Consider the following 12,601-nt stretch of genomic DNA (forward strand, 5'->3'; position numbering starts at 1 on the left):
CTTTGTAGTTAGACTTTTTCTCTTTGCTCTTGTTTGGACAATCTGCCTTTATATGACCTTGCTCACCACAACCAAAACAAGTATAGTTATTTGAATTAAAATCATTGGATTTCTTGTTTCCATACCTATCTTTGTTGTTGTCTTTGTTACGGTTTCTCATTTGGAATTTGCTGAACTTTCTTGACAGCAAGCTAAGGTTTTCCTCATGACTATCATCACTGGAATCTTGCTTTCCCTTGTGCTTGGATGCTTTCAAGGCTATGCTCCTTGTGTGCTTATCTTCACTCTCTTGAACATTGAGTCTATTCATCTCTAGCTCATGTTTCCTAAGCTTTCCAAACAAAGAAGCAACACTTAATGATGTTAGATCTTTAGATTCAGAAATAGCAGTTACCTTTGGTTGCCATGCTCTATCAAGACATTTCATGATCTTGATGTTCAGTTCTTCTTTATAAAGGTCTTTTCAAGGCTCATAAGGTGATTGATGATGTGCGTGAATCTTTTCTGCACCTCAAAGATGATTTCTCCTTTAAGCATTCTAAACATCTCATACTCTTGGATAAGAGCATGCTTTCTAACTATTTTCACCTCATTTGTTCCTTCATGAGTGACTTCCAAAGTGTCCTACATTTCTTTTGATGATTTGCATTGCGAGACCCTGAAAAACTCATAAGAATTTAAAGCAGAGGTTATAATATTTATGGCAATGCAATCGAATTTGGCCTTTTTGCTTTCTGCATCAGTCCATTGAGACCATGGTTTCTTAGTGGATCCATCCTTTTCAAACATTGGGACAAAAGGACCATTTTCAATTGCATCCCAAATTCCTTTGTCAAGAGATTCCATAAATATTTTCATTCTTACTTTCCAAAACTGGTAGTTCAAACCACAAAACAAAGGTGGTCTATTAATTGAAGCACCTTTCCCAAAAGGTAGTCTATCAGCCATTAAAAAAAACTTTTTAGGATCAACTTGAATAACTTTCAAGAACCAAGCTCTTGATGCCAATTGTTAGAATAGATGGCTTTAAACTAGAGGGGGGGGGGGTGAATTGTTTAAAGAGGATTTTCGCAAACTTTTCAAACAAGAATGAAATTATCTCAAGAAACAATTGATTCAGAAATTCAGTTTGCCAAAACAGCAAGCAAAAGCTGCAGTACCAGAAAAACAATCGGTTGTTTATACCAGCAAACAACAAAATAAAACTGAATTTAAAGAGTTAGAGATAGAGAGATTGTACACAATTGTTTATACTGGTTCACTCCAAACCCAGAGCTACATCCAATCTTCTCAGAAACCCTGAGGAAATCCACTAAGCAATCACACCTTGATCACTTACACAACAACCAAGAGAATTACCTTGAACACCTCAAGAAACACACTCTCCTTGGCCAACACACCGACACTAAGATTGCTGATCTTGATCCCCTCAAGAACACACAACCAATCTCAGCAAACACAAAAACAAAACTTGTTTTACAGAGTACAAGGATTACACTTGTTACAGAAGATAATCTAAAATCAATACAAGCAGAATCCTATTCCATACACTTTGATCAATCACAAACTCTTAGCAATCTCAGCTCTTTGAAAAAACTAAAAACTCTTAGCAAAAACTTGTCAAAGATTAATTGTCAAATATGTTTTTCTGAATTTATTCAAAGATGTAGTTTGTTATCAAATCTTAACAAACTCTTAAATTGCATTTAAAGATTGGTCAAAGCATTTAATGACTGGAGCGTAAGCAGTTAAAACATTTAAAGCTCACTCAAAGATAAAACAGTTTTTCTGTTATGGTCCCAAAACAAACAATCGGTTGTTTCCTCGAATCAATCGGTTGTTTTGACACTTAACAGTTCAACCATTTTAAAAACAGTTTTCAATCTTTTTCTCAAAACACCTAAGTATAAACAATCGGTTGTTTTAACTTAGTTTGAAAACATTTTACTTTCACAAAGATTGAGAATGCTTATGCTTTAGATTTAATCAAAGAGTGGATTACAACATCCAAACTACCCCAGAACTAAGCTAAACCAGCACAACAACATCAAGTACGGCAGAGGCTTCAACATCCTCCAAAGGATTTGGATTATTCAAAACTTGAACACCACTAGGTTCAACAAACATAACATATGTCGGGTCTAGTACACGTGAGATATCTAAGGCTCCCAACAATCTGTTTAAAGTATGTTGCATTTATAGTTCGCCCATCACCTTCCTTCGTGAGCTTAATTCCAATTTCAATTGGAGTCTTAACTAGGTTTGAATCCTCCATCTTAAACTTCTTTAAAAACTCAGTAGCAAATTTTCTCTGATGAATGAAGGTTCCATCGTCTCCTTGGATGACCTCAATGCCCAAAAAGTAGGACATAAGACCGAGATCAGTCATCTCAAATTCCTTCATCATGATACGCTTGAAGTCACCAATCATTTTGAGATTACTTCCTGTAAAAATCACATCATCAACATAAAGACATAAAATTAGCAAATCTTCATAATCATTAGTCTTTACATAAAGACCATGATCTGATGCACATTTTTTGAATCCAGTGGCATGAATAAATGAATCAATCCTTTTGTTCCAAGCTCTTGGTTCCTGTTTAAGACCATATAAAGCCTTAGTTAGTCTGTACACCTTCTCCTCTTTACCAGATTGTATGAAACTCGACGACTGCTTTACATAAACCTCTTCTTCAAGTGGTTCATTTAGAAATGCAGACTTAACGTCCATTTGATGAATTTTCCATTGCCTTTGTGGAACTAAAACAATGATTAATATCACTGCTTCCATTCGAGCTACAAGAGAAAATATTTCTTCGTAATTATAGCCTTCTCTTTGCTCGAATCCCTTTGTCACCAACCTTGCCTTGTATCTATCAATCTCACCATTTGCTTTCATTTTAATTTTGTACATCCACTTCACATCAATTGCTTTGTGTCCTTTTGGAAGATCAGTGAGCTGCCATGTATTGTTTTTCTCAATCACCATCAATTTTTCATTCATAGCCTCTTGCCAGTTGGGGGTGTTGAATGACATCTTCAAGTCTCACGGGTTCTGAATCTGCAAGAAAAGCAAAGTGAATCAAATCTCCATTGTCATCAACTTCATCATCAAGATTTACTTCACAATCTTGAAGGTGTACAGGTTGTCACTATTGCCTTCTTGGTCGCTCCATCATAGTTGCAATTGGAGTTGCAAATTCAGGTTGAATTACAGCTTCAGGTTGAATTGCAGGTGCTTCAAGAGTGATTCCATCTTCCACATCATCGTTCAAAATGTAAATATATCATTTTTTTGAATCCATTTAAGTTGCTGCATTCCATTGCCATTCCTCATCTTCGAAAAATGTAACATCACGACTGATAATCACCTTCTTTGTCATTGGATTGTACAATTTGTATCCCCAATGCTTATATCCAATGAAAATGGTCTTCTCTGCCTTATCAGCCAACTTCGATCTTGCTGCCTTGGGGATTATGAGCGTAAGTAATTGACCCAAATACCTTCAAGTGTTGCACATTGGGTTTGAATCCGCTCCATGCCTCAATCGGAGTTGTGTTAGGAACACTCCGAGTGGTTGATCTGTTTATCAAATATACCGCACATGTTATGGCCTCATTCCAAAAATAATTTGGCATACCTTTCGAAAGATTATGCTCGACACCGTGAGGAGCGTGAGGCTGCCAACCGTGCGTGGGAGTCCACCGAGACAATGTTGCATAACAAGATAAACACCTTGGATGCAACATTAGAAACTGCCAAGAACGAAATTACCCATGCCTTCGTAAACGGGTTCAAAGGGGCGGTTGAGCAAATTGCGGTTGTGCAACCGACCTTGGACACATCCCCGCTAGATCCCTTCAAAAGTGTCATTGATGGGAAGATCGTTGAAGACGAGGACTGCTAAGGGACGAATAACGACTGAGCTTATAAAATGTTTTCGCAGATACCTCTTTTGGACCATGTTTGCTTACGTGTCTGTATAATTATGCATTTTATGACATGCTATAAACATATCTGGCTATTGTGCTTTTTGTGGTATAAAAATTTGGATTACTTATGAATTTACACATGCCACTAAATTTGTTCGCTTGTATGTATGTTTTTTGTTTTGTTTTGTTTTTTTAACCAAGCACTGTGCTAGGCACCATGTCCAGTCATGGATTTTTCATCCAAGCACCTTACTCTTGGCACCATGTCCAGTCATGGATTTTTCGACCAAGCTCCTTACTCTTGGCACCATGCCCGGTCATGGATTTTTCAACCAAGCACCTTACTCTTGGCACCATGTCCAGTCATGGATTTTTGACCAAGCTCCTTACTCTCGGCACCATGTCCAGTCATGGGTTTTTGACCAAGCTCCTCACTCTTGGCACCATGTCCACTCATGGATTATGCAAACCAGCGTCCCACTGGGCAGAATGTCCGATCCTAATTTTGCTGCTCTAGCTCGTTGCCAGGGAGCATTACGCTCTTGCCTCCTTCCGATGCCGAGTTAATATTTGCCTAAAACATAGGCTTGACATAGAGTAAGTAGAGAAGCAACATACGTACATATTCATGAAACACCTTGTTACTTTATTATAAATGTAAATGGTTGTGCCAAACAAAAACACGAAAAGCAAAGGACCCAAATTCAAAAGACAACAAACCAAAATACATAAAACTAACTGTAATAGAAACGTAAACTAGCCACATTCCATGTTCTCGGGATCTTGACTCCTTCCAACGTCTCCAAGTGATAAGCTCCCCTGCCTCCCACAACACGTGTACGATAAGGGTCGATCCATGTTGGTGCTAGCTTTCTGTCCTTGGACGCTTCTCCCGCTTTATTCAAGACTAGGTCGCCCTATTTATATTCCCTAAGATGGACCCTGCTCTAATGCTTCTGCTCTATCTTGTGCTTCTGAGCGACTTCCCTTGCCCTAGCCTTGTTCCTCAGTTCCTCAATGGTATCCAATTGAAAGCATCGACCATCTTCTGACTCTCTTTCTGAGAAAATCTCCACCCTCCTAGACAAAAGTTCTACCTCAATGGGTAACACATCATCACCTCCATACACTAGTCCGAATGGCGTCTCCTTTGTAGTTGTTTGTACCATCGTATGATATACCCATACAACCTCGGCCAACTTGTCCACCCATCCTGCCTTAGTTGCTCCTAACTTCTTCTTCAAGCCATTCAAAACAATCTTATTCGCTGCTTCTGCCTGACCATTAGACTGTGGGTGTTCTACCGATGAAAATACTTGTCGTATCCCTAATTTTTCACACATGAGGCTCCCCTTCCGACTGGAAAATTGCATCTCGTTATCTGATATCAGCTCTTTTGGCACTCTGAATCTACACACTATCGATCTCCATATAAACTTAGCAATCTTTTCTACTGTGATAGCTGTCAAAGGTTCTGCCTTGATCCATTTCGTAAAGTATTCTATGGCTACCACAACGAATTTATATTGTCTTACCGACATAAGGAAAAGACCTAGAATATCAATTCCCCATATGAAAAAAGGCCACGGGGCTACCAACGAATACAATCATTAAGATGGAATTTTATATCATTCGCAAATTGCTGACACTTATCACACCGCTTGACATACTGCTCGCAAGACTTTTACTGCCAATGATCGCCCCCCCGATATGGTTACCACACACCCCTTCATGAACATCCTGCATTATCCCGATCTGCTCCAACTCATCTACACACCAAAGTAAAGGCATCGAAAAACCCTTTCTATATAATACCCCTTGTATCATTTTATACCTACTAACATTCCTTCTAAACACTCCCCAGGTCTCTACCTCCTCTGGCTCTGTACCTTCTGTAAAGCAGCGCAAGTACATCTCCGTTCATCCCGATCTACTTTGTATCTCGAATATTTCTCCCATTATTACACTAGGTGCCGTTAAGTTCTCCTGTATGACTGGCCTGTGATTGGCTAGCCGCTTGGTACTTGCTAACTTGGATAACAAATCTGCCCGAGCACTTTGATCCCGAGGTACGTGCACTAATCCAATGTCATTAAAATTTTCTGCCATTTCTTTTACCTTCTCCAAATACTTGGCCATATGTGGATCTCGAGCTTGGAAATTTCCTGCCACTTGTTTTGTTACTAGCTGTGAGTCACTTCTTTCTACTAACTTTCTGACCCCCATGTCACAGCCAACCTCATCCTGGCTAATAGAGCTTCATATTTTGCCTGATTGTTACTCGCTTGAAAGGCGAACTTCAGTGATTGTTCCACTAGCACACCATCGGGTCCTTCTAGAATTATTCATGCGCTACTTCCCTGGACATTAGACTAGCCATCTACCAAAAGAATCCATCCTCCCGAACTTTCGCCAACACATTCCTCCCCCGAAATTACCATCTCAGCAACAAAGTCAACAAGCGCCTGTAGTCTTATGTGGTCTTATCAACCCCCGTCCTTCAAATATAAGGCCATACTCCGACAACTCTACCGCCCATTTCAGCATCCTACCCGCCAAATCCATCTTTTGCAGGACCTGTCTAATTGGTAGGTTCGTTTTTACAATAACTTGAAAATTCTGGAAATAATACCTCAATCTTCTTGCTGTGATCACTACCGCCAACGCCGCTTTCTCTATCTTTTGATATCTCATTTTTACTCCCTGGAGAGTTCGACTTACAAAGTAAATCGGTCTTGGCTCCGTTTCCTTTTCTTGAGTTAGGATTGTACTCACCGCCCGTTTTGTGACACACAAATATAAGTGTACCGGGATCCCTACCATGGGTTTGATAAGGATCGGGGGCGATGCCAATAATTGCTTCAACTTCTAGAAAGCCTCCTCACACTCCTCCGTCCATGCAAACCGACTATGTCCCTGTAAACATTTAAAGAAAGATACCGACCTTTCTCCTGCTTTAGGAATGAAGCGGGATAACGACGCCATCCTTCTTGCCAACTGTTGGACCTCCTTTACCGACACTGGGCTTCGCATATTAAGAATAGCCTTGCACTTCTCTGGATTTATTTCAATTCCCCATTGAGTTAACATAAAACCCATGAATTTACCTGCTTTCACTCCAAAGACACACTTATATGGGTTCAACTTTAACTTATACTTATCCAACGCCTGAAAAAGTTCTTTTAGGTCCTGTACATGATTACTGGCTTCCATAGACTTTACCACCATATCATCCACATAGGCTTCGACATTTCTTCCCAACATACCTTCTAAAATTTGATCCATCAACCTTTGGTATGTTGCCCTTGCATTTTTTAATCCAAAAGGCATTACCGTATATCAAAAGTTCGACAAACTTCCTCTAAAAGCCGTTTTTTCAACATCGCCTGGATGCATCGGTATCTGATTATAACCTGAATATGCGTCCATAAAACTCAGCAAATCGCAACCTGCTACCCCATCCACCAACATGTCAATGCTGGGTAACAGATAGGAATCTTTAGGGCATGCTTTGTTTAAATCGGTAAAATCAGTACACATTCTCCATTTCCCATTACTCTTTTGCACCAGCACCACATTTGCAAGCCAAGTGGGGTACTGTATTTCCCTAATGTAACCCACAATCTGTAGCTTCTTGACCTCCTGATCTACAATCTCTCGTTTTTCTCCCACAAACTTACGCCTCTTCTGCACTACTGACTTCACCCTTGTATTTATAGACAAATGGTGACACATGAAATCGAGATTTATTCCAGGCATATCACTTACCGACCATGCAAATGCCCCCAAGTGACACCCGATCTTCACCCTTCTACCCTCACCCAAGACGATGGTCTTAAATTCTTCAGCTGGTTGAGGCCTCTCTCCTTCAAAATCTATCATGGGATCCAACTCTACCCCACTACTAACTAACTCCCTCTCAATCTGCCAACACCTCCTCGTATTTTTTCAACTTCCCTCATAACATTTTCTCGCCGATTTTTGGTTCACCCTTATTACTCCTACCTTCGCACTATCAGTGGGATACTTTACTTTCATATGAACAAAAGATACTACCGCCCTTAACTTATTTATTGTTTGTCTTTCTAACAAAATATTATAGGATGATGGGACATTAACAACCATATACCTGATGTTGATCGTTTTTGCCTCCTTTCCTTCTCCGAAAGTAGTCCTCGCGTCCAGGTATCCCCAAACCTGAACAAGGTCTCCCAGTAACCTATCAGCGCTCCCTGGTGTACTTCTAAGTCATCCACCGATCCTCCCATTGCCACGAATCTATTCCAGAACATCACGTCGGTTGAGGAACTTGATCTACTAATACCTAATGGACCCATCGACTCCTCATAATAACCGAGATAACCATTGGGTCATTATCATGTGGATAAACTTCCCTCAAATCTTCCTTTGTAAAATACAATGTGGGTATAGAGATTGTCTGCTCTGACAACTGCATCACTGCTCTAGCATACCATTTTCGCATTGCGCTAAAAGCTCCTCCTCCCACAATCGTATGAATATCGCCCATCACAGGTCTTTCGTGTTCTCCACCTCCATGAGGCTCTGCTATAATCTCTTCTTTTGATCCATTAGAGTCTTCTTTCCCCGTCTTTTCTTTGTCGTTTTGAACTAAACCTCTTATCAACAAGTCCTTTATCTGACTTGATAATGTATAACTCCACTCCGTGTCATGACCAAAGACTCTATGGAAAAAACACCAGGCTCACATATTCCTTCCCAAACTTTTACCAGTTCGTTCAGGGAAACACAAAAGACGTGCCATATTAACATCCGTAACAAATGTCTTTTGCGATCTTATTGGCTTGGGTGGGTTCCACCCTCCTTCTTCCTCCTTACGTGCAACAACCTTCCACACTGATCCTTCATCCCGCCTTTTATACGACCTCCTCCATACGGAATTTTTTCAGATGTGTCTTCCTTGTTCTCGCTGGGCCTCCTCTCTCTCCCGTCAACCGAAAATTGGCTGACCCACTCTCTCCTCGAGACTGCGGCCCATCATCACCTCGTCTTTCTTACTCCTTTTTTCTTGCTGCAAACTCTTATACCTTTATGTAAGATGTAGCTCTAAAATTGATATCCTCCATATCGTCTGGTTTTTTCTTCACCAAGGATTCTTCGAACGCTTCCGATCGCAATCCTCTAATGAAAGCCTCCACACATACGCCCTCAATAGGTTGTGGAATCTGCACCATACTTCGTTGAATCGGCGCAAGTACTGCTTCACCAACTCCCCCTTAGCTTGCCTTATCTCAAACAAAACAGTTGTTTCCGACGGTTTTGTCTTATTTGCTGCGAAATGAGAAACAAATAGCTAAACAAAAACTTCCAGCGATGTTACCAATCCTTCAGCGAGACTGCCGAGCCAATCTAGAGCTGATCCCAACAAAGAACCAACCAATATTTTGCACCTTAAAGCGTCCGATCCTCTATGTATCAACATCTGAGCCCTAAACATTTTGATATGGGCATTTGGGTCCTGCCGTCTAGTGAACGTGCCAAACTTTGGAAATGCATAACGTCCTGGAATTGTTTCATTCGTTATTTCTTCCGAAAACGGTTGAAAGTCTGGTTCGACATCTTCCCATAATCATCTGCCTGGTGTTCTGTCCCACCATTCTCTATAACTCCTCCTTTTCCCTTCGTAGTTGTTCCTATATACGCAATGCTTCATCCATCTTTTCTCTGGTCTCTTCATGCGCTCTCCTAAATTCCTTCACACGCTCATCATTTTGCCTTCGCATAGCTTCCATCATCTCCCTCAATGTATGAAGCGCCTCTGATGAAGACTCTCCATTTGAGGCTCCATTGGCCTCCTCCTCTACCATTGCTCGCCTCGTCGTTCTCATTTTCTCTAAACAAGTAGCTCAACCTAAAGAGATATTGTGGAGGTAGGATAAAATTTCAGGTAGCCCCAAAAAATATTCTAGCTAGCCAAAGGGAGACCTAAATCCAGAACACTCAAGATGATTGCCAGTCCCTTTTCCTTGAAGTCTTTCCCTCCATATATGGAGTCAATCATAATCCCATTATCTACCGTTCCGATTCTTTATTCATTAAGCCATTAATGCTGGTTGACTAAGATCCTCTCCTCTGCTGCGTCAGTTTACCATACTCATACCACGTGGATCGACCATCGGACTACATGGCCCAACATCGGGCTAGGCCCATAACCTTACAACTCCAGAGAAATCTTTGTATCTCAGAATTTGATTTTTTAGGAAACTTATTTTTGTGATTCAAGAAGCAAAAATTATCATATAACTGCGCAAGAAGATGTTGATTTCATGAAGGAAGTATGTGATGATGCTCCTGATCAAAATGAAACTGAGGAAAGCATAAAGCAAAAAGGACTGAGGTGATCCACAAGAGTCAAGAAAACACCAACTTATTTAGAGGATTATCATCACGACAGAATGACATCACCATGCCCCAATCTGATAAACAAAAGCAGAGTACTATATTCTTTTAGCTTTGTCATATAATGATCCTGCCTGTTGACCGGAACACTGGAAACCGCCTCGTCAAAGGATCGACGTGTGCACCGCTTCTCACCTCCGTTCCTCTTCGGGATCTACCTCAAGAACCTGCAAAGAAACAGTACGGCGCCGCTGCGGCCGATCGCACTCCAACGCTCAAGTCAGTGACGGGATCACCAAATACTAAGAGAACAAGAACCGTGCAAATCCTCTCTCACAGTCAGCTCTAACTCTCAAGCGTAAAGTGTATGAACTGAACGTGCGTACCTCAGAAAGTTCGTTGAGAACTCTTATATACCTGGTTGTTTTCTCTCTCCTGGCAGTTACAGACCTGGACACGTGGCTCGCATCCAGTCGTACACGCGCCATCATCTGGAGCCTCCTTGACTTGGCGCTGCTTCTACTCTCATTTTGGCTAAGTTACTTATGCATGGTACTGCCCAGTGCATAGCTAACTTGGGAGTGCGATCTCTATTGGAACTGGCGAGTTAGGGGCCTTCATACACCTTCCCTGTGGTCTCGCCGGCCACCTTCACAATCTGCTTTTCCTTCATCTTCGGCGATGTGCTTGCTCTGGCGATCTCCAATGACTAGGTCGCCTGAATCTACACCTGGCGATCGCCGACTCTGGTAAGCTGGTGATCGGAACACGCCAATATAACAACTGGCGACTACACGAGCCCCCCGACTTCCTTCCCTTTTGCCAACCTGGCGCCTTGTCAACACGCCTATACTGTGGCAGGATGCCACGTCACCACACCCGACCACCAGGGCGGTACACAAGCCCCCCAGTCTTAAGCGAAGACTTGTCTAGCGAAAAGACTGAAAAAGCCTACGTCAACACCGATCTACGTGGCACTGGCACAGAATTCCAAGCGGTTGTACCTTCTGCTGCTCTGACGCTCCACCAAACCCTTCACTCATCGCTCGACACGTGGCTTCATCAACGGCTCTCTTCATTTGCCGTTTGCGCTTCCTAAAACCATTTCGAAAAAACCCTTAAACCCATTTTCACTCAGCACTGTTTCATCACTTTCCCTCGCATTCACGAACGCTCCAACTTCTTTCTGCGAAAACTCTCAACGCTCTTCGACGCTCTAGATCACCATCTTCCTCCATCGTCTTCCTGATCATCGAAAGGTACCTACTTTCCTTCATCTGCTGGTTTTTCTTACATCTTCACCGATTCGCATCATCCTGTAACTGCCTGGTGTATACGCTGTGGGTTGTTTTTCCATTTCTCATTCTGCGCAACTTAGGGCTTCGTCAATCGTCGCAACGAACCTTAATTCGTTCGTTCTTCACCTTCCTTCTATGATCGAGTCAGCCTCTGTAACCCCCTGACTATTTTTCCTTTCTTCTTCCTTTGCAGCTGCTATCATGACTCGCACAAAGATTACCCCGAACCCTCCTCCTTCAGCACGAAACCTTCCTTCACAAGCACACGACCCAACACAAGTTCGTGGCGCTTCATCTTCGCAGGCTGAGAGGCCTGCGTCTTCCCAACCTGTCCTGGCCCAGGCGACTCCACCTAACACTGGAGGAGCCCCCGTTCCCCTGCCCGCCTTCAAAACTTTGTATCCCTGGGCCAACTCGACCCTTCTGAAGGAGACGTCGTCGGTGAACACTGCGGGAGCAGTTTTGCGGCTGACTAAGGGGGACGAGATCCATCAATCGTTTCACAAGGAGCACGACGAGAAGATGATGGTGCTGCCTTGCCCCGTCGATCTGCCTGTGTGTGCTGATGACAAAGTAAGCGCCGACGGGCCCTTCTGCTTTGTCTATACGACTCTTTTCAAGAAGGTCAAGCTTAGGTTCCCTTTCACCCGATTCGAGAGGGAACTTCTGACCGAGCTCAACATTGCTACCGCCCAGCTTCACCCCAACAGCTGGGCGTTTGTTCGAGCCTTTCAAGTAACGTGCGACCACCTGGGGTTGCCCGCGTCGGTGGACGTGTTCTTATTCCTTTTCGAAGCCAAGCACCCAGGAGAGCGCCTGTGGGTCAGCTTGAACGCGATTGCTGGGAGGTCCATCTTTACCATCTTCCAGCAATCGTACAAAGACTGGAAGGGGAAGTTCGTCCAAGTGCGCGCGAACGACAAGGACGCCTCCCTTCTCGATGGCTTCCCCTTGTACTGGGTGGACAAGGGGAAGAAGGAGTCCAAGAGCTG

This window comes from Phaseolus vulgaris, chromosome 6 (assembly GCF_000499845.2).
Source record: "Phaseolus vulgaris cultivar G19833 chromosome 6, P. vulgaris v2.0, whole genome shotgun sequence".
Classification (NCBI taxonomy): Eukaryota; Viridiplantae; Streptophyta; class Magnoliopsida; order Fabales; family Fabaceae; genus Phaseolus; species Phaseolus vulgaris.